Source organism: Manduca sexta, chromosome 12, assembly GCF_014839805.1.
Source record: "Manduca sexta isolate Smith_Timp_Sample1 chromosome 12, JHU_Msex_v1.0, whole genome shotgun sequence".
Classification (NCBI taxonomy): Eukaryota; Metazoa; Arthropoda; class Insecta; order Lepidoptera; family Sphingidae; genus Manduca; species Manduca sexta.
The window spans coordinates 6920303-6935294 of NC_051126.1; the positions used below are offsets into that span (position 1 = coordinate 6920303).

Below are 14992 nucleotides of genomic sequence, written 5' to 3' on the forward strand. Positions count from 1 at the left end.
ATACTCTTGAGAATACCTAGCCTAATCTATCAAAACAGAATTTATAGCGAAATATTGTATTTATATTTCGTCTTGACAATATGACTGATGAATTATTTTATGCATACTATAAATGATAGCTTAATACAAAAAGTAACCTTTTATTGGTAATAATCTACACTGAATGTTACTAATTACTAATTACGGCGAGTTTTAAAGATAGCCAAGAATTTATTACAATTTCTTTACTTTTCCTTTGCATCATTGGGCGGCTAAGTTTCTGCACTAAGGGTGCTGGTAAATACAGAGTAGTCTAACGGCGAAGTGACATTTGATATAGGCTCCATGGTTTGTACAAAATTAGTCCAACACCGACTAATTACGTCATTGCTTTCCTCAAATAAAGCGGCGATAGCCTAGTTGGGAGTAGAACGGACTGGCGAGACGAATGTCGGCAGGTTCAAACCGAGGACACGCACCTCTGACTTTTCTAAAAACGTTATGTGTATATTGTAAATCGTTCGCTTTAACGGTCAAGTCAAGGAAAACATCCAGAATATTTATTTTAAACCATAACTATGACAAACAAATAGCGAAAATTTTCAAGCCGGTTCCACATAAAAATCAATTTGTAGTGCAAATCGAGCGAACAGACCAATGCTTTCCAAGTCATCGACTCCCTTAAGCGCCTTGGCCTGGAAAAATCTACAGTTCTCGGCAAAAATATATACAGCGATTTATAACTGCATTGTTATTGTGCACGAGCCAACATGGCATCGCCTCAGAATATCATAATATCATGCCTTATCCTCGAGGGAATGCGAGGTGAGATGTTTGCGCTAATTATGAAAATAAGCTGTGACGCGTAATTTATATGGTTTATTTTAATATGAAGCGATATACAAATAAGGTTTAATATATAAAGTTAGTTTTAATAGACATTATGAAAACAATATTGATTATGTTTCGCTTATAACATAATGGATTGCAAATCAGTTCGACCAACTGTGGACTACCTTTGTTAGTTTATAGACTCGAATTTATATGTTTCAGTAAATCGCTACATGAATTTATATTGACTAAAATCATCTTGCAAAATACATAAAAAAAGTACATGATAGGTAACAATTTGGTAGAACCGCTCTATCCTTAACCCGTTCTTAAATAGACCGATTTCTTCTTGAATTGTCAATCTTTTCCTTAATAATTATGGGCATACATTCTCCATCATCCTTCCACCATTGTAATGCTTTGAACGGTCACGACTCCCATCAATTGACCCACTTAGGTTCGTTAACATTATTCTGCAACAAAACGTTTAAAAATATAAAAAAAAGAATTACCGATCATAAAATATGGGCAGACAAACTCAAAGGAATACAAGAAACAGTCACAGAATAAAAACCATATCGTTAGATATTCTGAAATTATCTCCGCTTTGTCCCGAAACCTCGTCTATATTCAAATTTAAAACGGAGAATTTTGGTACATAGCTTTAGCCCCCGCTACGCTATACGTAATCCGTATGATAAGCGAACGGGGCAATTTGGCACCAGCACCAGGCCTCTATCACATTTCGATGCCAACCCACAGACCTCGGCGTAGCACACCGCTATTTTAGGTTCGTACGCCTAATTTATGTTATGTGGCAACAAAAGTCACGCTTGCTAGCCAGTAAAATCATTTTGTCAACACTTCATCCCTCCAAATAGAGCACTGATCATGAGGATATTGCCATTGTGCGTATTATACTTGATACTAATAGTATTATAAGTAGGAAAATATGAAGATGTTTGTATCTTTGTTACGGCTGTGCCACGAAGATGCTGCCCGAATGGCACCGCGAGCGGATTTGTTTTGTTATCGGCGATGAGTGAGGAATACGGGGGAATGGGAAGTATGCTTGACACAAAGCAGTGCGGATATTATAACCGCACCGCTTGCCGCACCGCTTACCGCGCCGCTCGCCGCTTAGTCCGTATTTGTCGCGGAGCTCTTAGAGGTTGTCGCAAAAATCGCTGTCTAAAAATAATAAACCATACAGAAATGATTCAAGAAAAACACAGATAAAATAAGTCCTGAATTTACACGCAAGCTACTTGTCATACCGGAAAAGGGCCATTTTAAACTCTCTTAGATCAGTTAATACAGATATCCTATAAGTATTATTCATCGTGAGACTAATTATAATCAATTTCCAAAGCGCTCCAACACTTTTTAAACTATTAGTTATAACTTCATAGTACTAAATTGAGAACGCGTTTAGGTTTTAAAAGCGGGCATAGTTGAAATATTAAATGTTTAAATACCCTATAGGTACTTGTATAATATTCTGTAATTTAAAAACTACGAAGCTTACGTTACGAAGATGAGTCGAAGTGATACATAAGAAAGCCTAGTTAATATTACGATTTCCGAGAAAACCGTCGAACCTTGTATGTAAGACAAACTCATTTTACTTGTGTAAACAGCGCGTGCCTTCAGCTCTTATATTTCAACACGTCACGCAATGTTTGACTCACATAAACTTATCGGTTCAGTTTAGCTCCGAAATCGCTGGTGAAACAAAAATTTTGTGACTGTCAGTAAAGGCAAAATGTTGGGTCTCGTACAGCCCACAATAGATCAATGCCAAAGATAGATATTGACATATTTGCATACGTTTTCTTATGTCATATTTCATCCTCACAAAGGTTTTAGTTCATCACACAATAGACAAACAGCCTACAAAAGCTTTTGCAGTATACATAAAGTTTTGCCGACAAATAACTGTTCATAAGACGTACGATCCCATTTTTATGAGTAATCTGCAGAATATTCACTTTAATACGCATGGAAGTTAATGCGTCTAGACTTGTGAAAAAGTGTACACTTGCAATTGACGTTCCCACTTTATGGCGGCTCCGTTTATTATTGTCCCACTTGTGCCCGAGCCAAGTACGGTGCTTCCGAGCCAAAGAGATTCGCACTGAATGGGTAACCCTAATTCACATACATAAGCTGAGCTATAACTTGGCTATGACTCCTTAATTAAACGTTCAAACTGTACTAATATTGTATATTTTTGCTTTATTTCGTAGATGTTATAAAAACTATCTTTAATAACATTAAACTTTAGCAGCGAAGTAAAATCATAGCAAAAAATCGTGACGTAAAAGACGTGCAAACTTCGTTTTAAACTCACGGATAAATTCCGTGACAAATAATATCCTCCGATAGCATATAAAAACGATCTCTCCGTAGTGTGGCCCTTCTTGAAAACTGATACATATTGCATTAGCTGCCGTCTCGGCCGACTTTAATCCCCTACACATTGTTTTAGCAACCTTTCGGCGAGATTTCCCCGCCCGAAGGTGAAAATCTTCGGTAAAGTTTAAAAGAGCGATAAACCTTATGAAATATAACTTCAAAATCGGGTGAGGTCAAAGTGTTAAAGTAATATTTATGTTTGCCAACTTTTTTTCCGCGATTGTATGTTTGTGAAAAAATATTATTAATGGAAAGTTATGCAGTATACCAAATTTAAAATATTTAGCGACAAATTCCAAAAGCAGCAGAATATATAATGTAGTACATTATATCTACATAAAAATAAGTCCCAAATTATAATATAGAACAAAGTTTAAGTTAAATGAATTCGAAAAAAGAGTATAAAAGAATTTCAAAAAGTTGAAGCGTCAGAACAGGTGAATCAAGTAAGGCAATGCATTATGCGGGGAAGGAGCAAGACAGACAACCGCTCTCGGTGTGTTTACACTCGGAAAGTAAATGTCAATAAAGTACAAAAGCTTGCTCGAGGGAGAATATGTCCCTGCTTTGAGCACCCGTTGTTTCTCTATAGAGTAGTGCAAAAATGTTCAATGAAAATTAGCCAACTGGCCCGATATATCCCTTTATTACGCTTCTTTGGTCCATGATTAGATTAAATAGGCGAATAGGGTTGTAATAGAATTGAAAATTTATAGAATTTATTTTGACATTGAAACTAAAAACACTAAGTGAATTAAGGACCCCATTTTAAGCGATCAGAAAATATTTTGAATGGCATTCATGTAATTTACACCGATTAATTATGGGAGAATACAATAAATTAACAAGTTACCAACAAACCCTTTGTGGAATGTATATTAATGAAGATTGATTGCCCTATTTTTGAATAAAAAATCATCTTTTATATTAAAATATGTAAATTAAACTATTTAGGGATTATAATTTGTACAGACCCCGGCTAATTTTATAAAATCAACGCTTACAAATAAGAAATCTAAATCTATGAACAATATCTATATATCACTTATGTACGCGTGGTGATACGCCTTGACCAATCGCATATTTATGACAAAAACAGAATAATTCTTGAATGCCGATAAGTTGTTTCAGAGTTCAGACTTTAGCCATTGAGTGCTATTCTTATGTTTACGTACATACATATTCTATTAACTTTCCGTTGAAAGGATTGAAGTTTCCGCCATTTGTATGGTATTTTCAAGTGATCGAAGTTTATTGAAGTTTTTATATCCAGTTACAAAGGTGCAAAGTTTGGAAAACCAAGAGATATACACGGTTCCTTTATTTTGCCACATTTAAGGGACTTTTTACCGTACTTTATTCAAAGACATGCTGAGTTTGGTTTACTTTTCTTTAACTTTATGTTACCTAAAGTAATATAGGAGAAAAATCTATTTTCTGTGCCAAGACGGTCGATAAAATAATACAATCGTTACGTTCGCTTCGTTGTATAGATATCAAATATAAATGTCTATGCGTTAGTACTAAAATTTTATTATTTTAGTTGTTAACGTTAACCTAATTTGGATTCTAATCTTTTGCTATTTTGGTTTATTTTACTTATAAAAGTTTGAAATAGGGCAAGTGGTTAATCTAAAATTAAGTGATGATCAACATTGCGCTATTTCTTACAATTAATGCTAAATAACATATATTAAATACTTGCATATGTCACTAACATTAAACCCTACAACCTACATGATTTTAAGCCCCTTAAAGTTCAACATAGAACTCATCTTTCAAGCTTACAAGTCTAAAGGAGAGTGGGGCGTAAATTAGCGTTAGTAATGGGTCTGTAGTAAAACGGATGTCTCGGGTACGATTGCAAAGCACGCACTTTTTGCTTTATAATATCTAACTCTTGTACCTCTAACCTATCTATCTAACCTTTCCTTTGTTATAAAGAAATATATCACTATTCATCATGCGATCCATAAAGTTATAACTTCTATAGTTTCGACGATATAAGAATTTAACAAACCGTATAAACCGTTTGATAAACAAATTATTTAATCCCTCTCCAGGCCACAGATACTTTTATCGAGCTGATATAAATAGCTTATACTAGGGTAGTTTTGTTACCCTCTTATTCATAGACGTTTTTTATCTAAGGACAGAGTATTCCTGTTAACAAGTCTGTTTCTCAACTTTGTTTATCTGACAGCGTGCTGTTGGTTCAGCTTTTTTGTTCTGACAGCCAATTAGATTCAAGTTGTATCTCAATATTAGCTAATCGTAACGGCCCTATGTCTACGCACTGCGAGGGCTGCCATGCCGTCAGCAATGAGAAACAGATTTGTTATCGCAGCAAAGATAGAGCTTAGATAAAAAGCGTCTATGAATAATGGGGTAAGTCTATAGCAATCTAAATGCGTCTATTTGTTATAACAAGCAAGGTTGAGAAGTGTGTTGGAGTTGTCGTGAAATGAATAAGCGCAAACTTTGTTACAACCCGTCTAAGTGTTATTGTTAAAGTTTGTTGCAAGTGTATTGATATGTGTGTTTGCGTGAAATACGAATATGTTTGCGACAAACTCTGCATGATAACTAAGAATTTATCAATAAAACAATTTTAAAAGTAATTATAGAAAGCAGTTTGTTTGTCTTAATATAATATCAGCCCTATATACTGTTCCACTGCTGTGCACGGGCCTCTTCTACGAGAGAGATAAGGCTTTATTCTACCACGCTGTCCTAGTTCGGATTGGTAGATTTTACATACCCTCAAAATTCCTATAGAAAACTTCTCAGGTATGCAGGTTTCCTCACGATGTTTTTCTTCATTGTTCAATCAAGCGATAATTCACAAAGAATACATACATAATTTTAGAAAAGTCAGAGGTGTGTGCCCTTGGGATTTGAACCTGCGGACATTCGTGTTGGCAGTCCGTTCTATTAATTATTGTCTATTCTAATTAGAAAGTATTTCAGTTTTATATTAACTGATTATTGAAATAGATGACTATAAAACATTTGTTAAATATTACTACATAACTATTTATGGGACGTCTAACAACTATCTAAAATTCATGCATAAGGTAATTATCACTTGCCATAACAGTAAAGTTCCAAGATTAAACTTCAAACAATATATTGAATGTAGCAATAAAATTTATTATAATGTCAATTAAGACCCAGTAGATGCATTTAAAGGGTTACTAACGGTCGCCAGTACGGCCATAAAATATAACGAGAGTTTCCACTCCGCTAATGACGTCCGCACAGTTACTATGAAATTTTGTAAAGCAAACGGAAACAAGGGACGTGCATTTATTAAGAAATATAATTAGCTCGCAAATTTATTTAGCTCTTGTCTTCAAAAATCTTACGCATAACAAATTTATTTTAATTAACTAAATGAGTAATTTAAATTGATATGCTATTCTTTGGAAATTTGTAAGTGAGAGTTCAAGATCGCGTAAAATAGATTATGTAAAACACGCCCTAAACACGGCAAAAATCCTTTTTTAACAATAACCTTGATCACGTTTTTTTCATCTTTTTGTCCACAATACATTGTTATATCTACTTTTACACATGTGTCTCCCCAAAACATTTAATTCTATATGTACTTTTACAAATATGTTTTTAATACTAATATTAATGTTAACGCTACATCTTACCGTATATCAGTAATTCTCGTATGACATACATCTGCGTCATGTAGATAATTTTATGTCTCACTTTTATATTCTTGTTTATGGGCGAGGACAAGGGAGAGAAATAAAAAGTAATTGCGCAACTTGAGTAGCTCGAGGCAACTGAGACAACTAGGGCCATTAACCGCGTAAAATGACTTAGTCCTAATACATTGTGGCCATTCGTCCTGACCTCACCTGCCTTCTGATTAATTAGTGTTGGGAAAGAATTCATGGATCTTCTTAAAATGGCCAGCGGGCAGAATTAAATGGCCTGGAAAACGATAATCTGAAGTGTCGTAGGTTATAAAGAAATAATGTAAAATGGATTAGATTGCGCAAACGTGATTGTGGGTATTTATTAAAAGAAAAATCCTAAACGATTTCAAGATAATTTTAGAGAATTCTAAGTTAAGTAAGTAACTGTCTTTCATTTTGCCTCTAGTTTCTTCGTATGGTTTTGCAAACGAGGAAAGAAGGTATCTTAAGATCCTTAAAGTCGTTATTTGTCTGAAAAATTTGATACCTGTGCAACCACTGGGATTAACATATGATATTTCAACTTGAATCACGAAAGTAAACCTTTTGATATATGCAATGAATTCAAATTTCAAACATACTTCAAAAATAAACATAAAAGCATCGCATACGAAATATCGAAATGCGAAGTACCTACGGCAAAATAACTGACGTATGCTAGTACAATGTTGTCCAAATATAATTTCGACCAACGATTAAGTCACTGGAATGTGAATATACCTGTTGGATACCCTGGCTAGCCCTAGAAAAAGACTTATCACACCGAATCACTGTGCCAGGTTTCCTTAAATAACGGGTAAAAAGATAGACTAAGAATACTCTATGGAAACATCATACTTTCTAAATCTATGGCTAAAATATATCATGTAATTAGCAAGGTAAAGTAAGAATTCTGGTGCCAAAATCCCACTGCTAAAATATTTCGCACGAACTAATATAGACATAGATTATATAAACACAAATTAAACGGCAACATTTAAACATCGTGAAAAGTTTTAAGCCCACTTTGTACGTGAAGTTTTTATCCAGCGTAATTAGCAAATTTAAACTCTAACGACTTGCCTTTCATCATATTTAACACAAAAAGATATTTTAAAATCATAATCTCTTTTCATGCAATGTATGCGGTTCGTTTCAAAAGTTTAATTTACGTAAGTGTGTTGAACCAAATTATGCTGTTAAAATATTTTTTGAATGCTTTTACAAAGTATAGATAACAAGACTTTTATAAAAAATCTGTCTACTGATCTATTTATACTTATTTTTAAATGTACACTAGTATCTAAGGCTTTGAAGTTCTTTTCTTATCTTGTTTTATTTAAAGCGCATCTATAGGAATAATATTAACTTTTCAAGTCCCCTTAAATTATTCTCACGATATGTACAACTAAAAATATATCATAACATAAATAAACGTTTATATTTCCAAAGAAGGTCGAGTTAAAAGGCACTAATTTGGGCTACCTTCCGTCTCATATCAGTCACAACTTCAATTTTGGTCAACTCTGATGCATTTCCTTTCACAGACTTTCCCGCCTCCTCAACCACCACTACTACTCTTGTAAACTACGATCAGCAGGGGTACGCATTAAAATGGCACCAAACGGTGAAGCTCGACGAGTCTTAGCGAACACCAATATGTCTTTATCCCGTAACGAAATCCATCCAATAACCTCTGATGTAATTGTCGAAATAAAAAGACCATAAAAATTTTACTCCTAGGCAAAGTTTCGAAAAAACTGAAAACAGCTAGCTGTTAGATATACTGAATTTGCGGTCACTAGACCATTGAAGCAATAAATTGTTATTTCATTACAACTAGGGTTGTCAGGACCATGAGCTTTTCTATCGCTTGTCCGAGCAAGTAACAACTATGTGCGGTATTTGTCAGCCATTTACGTATGTAGCTCGCAGTTTCAAGTTGTGGCACGCCACTTCTTATTTCCGTGACCGTCCTCACCGAGACATTCGGGTGAACTGATTAACAAACCGGCTTTGTGGTTTTAATCCTGGCAACCCTAACTGCAGATCAAATTGAAAAAAAATGCTAAGTAAATTGTTTAACATTGTAATTTTTTTCTAGTAACAGGGAAATATGTGCAACATTGCAAACACCTATAAAGATAAAAAATTTATTCCATTTAACCCCGTACCCTTGTTCGTTGCACTACAAAAGATGTATTCATTCGTTCACCCATACCTATATCTGTAACAGTACGGCAGCGCAGTAGAGCGGAAAGCATCACCCTCTTTTCTTTATTACCTACACGTATTCCAAATCAGATGAACGGCGATATTCGATTTCCTTATTTGTATGTTTTCTCTTCAAACATTCAATTCACCTTTGTTCCCAATTTACGACTTCCAACCACTTCCACGCAATTTTGATACTTCTTTTACGGTTGAACTATTTTATTAGGTTCTTCTATTGACATAAATATATCAGTTGTAACTGTATTTATATATTGTTGTTAGTGGATCGTCAAAATATGTCCCTATTTACAACGCAACAGGACTCCATTTATATTCGTCATAATAATTATATTCGTAACTGTAACTTTCTCTAATAAATAAATGTTTTATATCTACGTAATTAGTTTATTTTTCTAAACATTTTACACACCTTAAAACAGACACAGTCCCATCACCATACTAGCGCATAAGATGTTTTTATAATAATGATTTCTTATGTTTACGCGAGTGTTACACTTGAAAATTAAACTATTTTTCGGATTTTTTCGCGGCTAATATACTATACAAATAAGGTGTTGGTAATCCGAATAGTCAAAATTACAGTAGTTCGCCCCTTGGCCACGAAGGCTGCAAAGTCTGAAACGTTGAGAGTAAATTATAATATGAAAAACCGCGATAAAATACGAAAAATAGTTTCATTATAAAATATATTTTTTGTACTCTTTTCAATATCACAAACATTTGTTAAGAAACCGAATGCCATTACGTATTTAATTATAACTAGGCGACATTCCTTAGAAAGGCGTCAAGAATATTATTTTGCCAGAGTCAAGTACTCACTGAATTCTCTCATTTGAGTGGCGACATAAATCATCGTCAAACACACCTGACGGAGTCAGAGCGAAAAATATCAAAATGGCGGCTAATATCAACAAGTTCAAGTTACCTAAATACTAAGTATTAATAATACAAAGGAATTCTGATATAAAAATAATAATTATTGTTGTATCAATTGATGAATAACTTACTATTGAGTAAAAATCAGTAAGAACTATCGTCAACAAGATGCACCCGCATGCATGTAGTCAATATAGATTTAAAACAATTGGTATGTCCACCGTAATTATTATAATAAATCATCGATATATATAGGTTCGTCAGAATCAGAATATACGTCAATGTTATAAATAATATTTTTTGGAAATACATATTTTTATGCTTGATTGACAGACTGACGACCTGCATTATATAGGAAATATGGTGAAATTCAAAATGATAGAAATCTACGGAAATGGCTCTCTGAAGACTTTTAACCAGATCGAATCCCAAATAAAATATTTTATTGTCAGGAAAAGTAAGTCTATTCTCGTTTAAATATAACTTAAATAATTACTGCACGTATTTTCCTATTTATTTCGGTTAATAAAACCCACATGACGTTCATTTCGTTTTTATATCTAGATTTTATACACCGAACATTACTGTTGTACGTTTTCTTTTCTTAAACACTAGTATTTCATTCCTTATTCCTTAGAAAACAACGTCTAAACATGATAACAACCACACCGACTCTAAAGGCATAGACGTTGCTTCCTCGGAACTTTCTGAAATGTTTTATTTACGTGTGTTAGAGTGCATAAGCTTATTCTCAGATCGTGGGCGGCACTAAGAAGCCGTGTTCAGGCGACAAATCCCATCGCAAGCTGCACCCTTACGGCTCTGTCTAGACGCCCCCGTACTTATCCTCAGATTTATTAAGAATTTTTATCATAAGTTCCAACGTTTCAGTAAAATTTTGCTTTTAAGTGTTGATGACACGCTCGGTAATGGGATGATAAATATTTCCAAGAACTGTCACTGTTGAAAATTGTGGTAATTGGGTTAATGCTTATCTTTTGATATTTTTATTTCAATATTAAGTCTTTTTAGGCGTTGTGCAGACGCTTTATGGTTACCAAGTAAACATGAATGATATTTGCTAAAATTGTTTAAGCAAACGACAGCGTCTGTACAACTCCTTATCCACCAAATAAATTTGGTGTTATCAACACAAAGGTGCAGTACACCTATCAAAAATATTACTTTGTCACCTTACTCATTAACTAATCGACTACAAGGCGTAAGCAACCAACACACGAGGCGTTTAAATCGGCTGCAGCGTAATCAAGTTTGCTGTAAACATAGTTCTGATTAGCAGAACGTTTTCCAAATACACTACGACGCTTCGCAAAGGAGCTCGTTGACAAGGAAAGCAAGCAATGCCATCAAGACGTTAATTTTACATTTAATTAGTCCAATTGGCTGGGCCGAGGCTGCTGCGTTCCGTGGTGCGAGACGAACTGATAATTTAGGTTGGAATTTTTATGTCTATTACTAAGTTTACACTAGCAAGTTCTTGCAGTAATATATTGCGCAAGAACTTCCTGTTGCTTTCAACTATTGGAAATATTACAAAAGTTCTATACACATGCGACTTGCCGCGAGTTCTTCAATCGTCAAAATTAGCAGAAATTATCTTACCGTGATTCGACTTGAAATCGAATTCTACAAGTTTTCATACTAATCGAAACCTCGCTTATGGCATCTTATCGTTAATGTAAATAGTTTTATAATTATTCAAGCCTCTAGGTCTATAATAACAGATTGTGTAAAACCATTTTTGCTAACCATTATCTACCTATATTAAAACAACTAGCTACGTAAACCACTTCAATGAAACAAATTGTAAAGAAACTCTTCTCCAACAAGGTTGAAAATAAAATATCATTTCAGTGAAGAACTACAGACCTTTTTTAAATTGTAGCAAATTATTTTAAACAAAGAATATTCAAGAATCATTTTAAAATAGTTATTTAGTGGCCGGCATACCTGAGTCTTAAGTTTTTTTAAATTTCCACGTTCAATGTTAAAGGATTCTTGCTTTAACGTAAAAAAGCGAGTAGTGAAACGTTTTTACAAAAGGATACTGTGTGCTAAAGAAATTACCGCGCTAATATCAAACACAAAGCTTTTTACCTAGTCTTCTTTATTTTTAATGGAAAATGTTAACGGAGTTTTTAAAGCAATATTGATCTCATTTTATTCTTTACGTGGTAAAGTGGAGACGTGGGTTCCGAATACCTTATTCATGTAATTTATTTAAAAACATTTCACATTTTCAATTTTCTCTTGACTTATTTAAGACCTTCCCGTGCCTAAAATGACTGATATTCAATGTTTTCTAACGTTGATTTTAGAGTTACACCCTGTTCAATCAGATGTTTCTATGATTTGATAATACGAACTATTTAAATCAAAGCAAAACGTTGAGAATTTCTCAATAGAATTCTACATAATAGTTGAACCACATACATTAGTCCACATCACAGAGATTCCAGCGAAAATTCAAAGCCCATCCTTCGGTTATACGCCATACAACTCTTTGACAACGGATTCAGGGTAATGTCTTTGAGAGACATCGATTTATATTTAATCCGAAGAAAACTCTATTTATGATAGCGGGGAAAGATTTAACAATAAAGAGGTTGTCCATTTATATAAATTTGCTTGTAATTTTATGTTCCTGTATTTCAAGATAAGGTATTATTTATAGTTTTATTGCTTAACAGTTATAAACTATATTTCATAGCAATCAAGATAAGTTTATGTTAAGCCAGGGTGAAGGCGAAAACATCTGTTTGTTTAATTAATATCATGGAATTGAAACTTCAATGCGAACAAACACATCACAGACTAAAATAAATTGAATTAAGCCAAGCATAAATGGTCGTTTTCTCGAAAACATAAAAAGAAATTTATCTGATAAACATAAGGGAATAAATCAAGAGAAAACGTTAGATTTTTGGCAAGCAAATTTAAATAATTTCAGAAATCCAAAATAAATCTACAAATTCTATTTCTTAAATTCTATTAGATATTTAATCTAGACTTGAGCGGGAAGCGCTAGTCGCTTGTAAAAATCTTTTGTGTTGAACATGGAGAGCAAAACACATTAAAAGACTAGTCTATCCGTCTCCGACTTAAACCGTATGAATAGACGTTAACGATGTCCGAATCACTAGGGAAATTACCTACAACGTAGTTTATACCTATGCACATTCAAATAGCTGCACTAATTCGCAGACTAAAGAGTTCAATTCAATTAATCTGCCTACATTTTGAAATCTGGAATACTTAATGGCGCTTTAGACTTAAAGCCTAATTTAGATTAAATGGGATTAAAGATAAGTACCTACTTATCTCTGTCGTTTTAAGTCAGTGGTAGATATCAATTCTTGATTTTAAATACTTAAGCCTACGAACTTGATTCTGAGAATACGTTTTGGATTTCATGATGAATGTATAAAGATATGAATTAGTTGTGTTTGTTTCTTTTATAGAATAAGCTGATAATGTTAAAAGTTTGTACAGAGTTATCGTTGATATTCTATGAAGGTAATAAGATCAGATTGAACCTATTTTTTTGTTACTGCAATGTCTACGTACAAAATAAATAAACTATAATTTTTTTTTAATAATAATATCGTCGTCACCACAACTCTACAAGATAGGAATTTACAAATCATTAAAGCGACATAAAGCTAGAAAATCATATTGGAAACGAGACGCATCGGTTCGAGAGACGATTAGTGCAATATTTTCCCCAAAGAGGAGCGTGGTCGTAGTGAAAGGAACCAGTCCTCGGGTGGGAGTTCACATTGCTTTATGATTTAACCTTTGGAGAAACCTGCCCGAAGAGTGCACTTCGCCAAGCAATTTTATTTTAACGGTATTTCTTTAACCAAAATATATTTTGTGTATTTTTGTACTTTAATTGAAGGATTTATTTAATATTTTTTCTATTATATCACGCGTGTTGATATTGACAGTAACTGACGAGTGCCGCACTTATAATATCAATTTTACATTTTATAGAGCTGCAAATTGTTTTACAGTATATAACGTAGTCATGCATACGTTAACAACTATTTTACCACTATAAGGAAAAAGGACGTTTCTACATAATTTATATAAAACAAAATTAGATTCGTATTTTTTTACTGATTACGAATATGTATTTAACTCAATGAAAAAAACTCCTTTTTTATAATGAAGGCAGTATCATCGCAACCAGAGACCTCAACTATTCCAACTAAAATAGACACATTGTACTCCAGTAAAAAAATAGAAGGAATATAGACAAAAATCATACAACGTGTAATTGGTCTTATAACTTCAAACGTTCTCTTGAGATAACCATGAAAATACTAAAGTAACAACGAACTCTACACTAAGTAAAAATGCTTTGAAACTAACATTGGCTTCACCTAAATGTGTTCCGAGCGTCGAAACTATGCTGTGTTGGTTGTCAAATCCCAACAGTCGTTAAGCCCCGTCAGAATATCTGCGGATGGGTGAACAATTTTGCGTTAACTCGCCAGTAGGCTAGATCCTTCCATCAGTCCATATTGTGGTAAAATACTAGATTGAACGTTAAATCTATGAAATATGGAAGGTAGATTTTGTTATAGTTTACTCAATGCAGCTAGGTTTCTAATTCTAATAATACTATTTTTAATTACGTACACTAACACCGTACCGCGTGAACTGGTATTATATTTTTTTCAAAAGTAAATCAACTATACCAGCTAAATAAAAACCATACAAATTGCTACCACACGATCGTTCTTAGAGTACATAAAAGCCATAAGAGTTACCACAACACAAATGTTGTAATAATAATCAGCCCCGTATTATATACTGCCCCACTACTGAGGTACAGGCCTATTACTGAGAGGAATCAGTTTTTAAACCACAACGCTGGTCTAGTGCGGATTGGTAGACTTCATATACACTATAGAGTAGTGGTGAATGGT

The 14992-nt window shown here is 33.8% G+C and overlaps 1 long non-coding RNA gene across 1 annotated transcript; it reads right to left on the minus strand.

Annotated features, from left to right (window-relative positions):
- Positions 1-632: 632 nt before the first annotated feature.
- On the minus strand, positions 633-2609 carry LOC115440420. Its single transcript, XR_005112255.1, has 3 exons — positions 2339-2609; positions 1936-2001; positions 633-1283 (listed from the first exon to the last, which is right to left on the minus strand). It is a non-coding gene; the product is annotated as an uncharacterized LOC115440420 (long non-coding RNA).
- Positions 2610-14992: the final 12383 nt, after the last annotated feature.